Genomic DNA, 295 nt, shown 5'->3' with positions numbered 1-295 from the left:
AAGATAAAATCCTGATGTGTGTAGTAGACAATTAGAAAAGATAAATCCTGATGTGTGTAGTAGATTATTAGAAAAGATAAAATCCTGATGTGTGTAGTAGACAATTAGAAAAGATAAAACCCTGATGTGTGTAGTAGACAATCGGAAAAGATATAATCCTGATGTGTGTAGTAGACAATCGGAAAAGATAAAATCCTAATGTGTGTAGTAGACAATTAGAAAAGATAAAATCCTGATGTGTGTAGTAGACAATCGGAAAGATAAAATCCTGATGTGTGTAGTAGACAATCGGAAA

This window comes from Mizuhopecten yessoensis, unplaced genomic scaffold (assembly GCF_002113885.1).
Source record: "Mizuhopecten yessoensis strain PY_sf001 unplaced genomic scaffold, ASM211388v2 scaffold10877, whole genome shotgun sequence".
NCBI classification, from domain to species: Eukaryota; Metazoa; Mollusca; class Bivalvia; order Pectinida; family Pectinidae; genus Mizuhopecten; species Mizuhopecten yessoensis.
Note: the sequence above shows the minus strand (reverse complement) of the source record.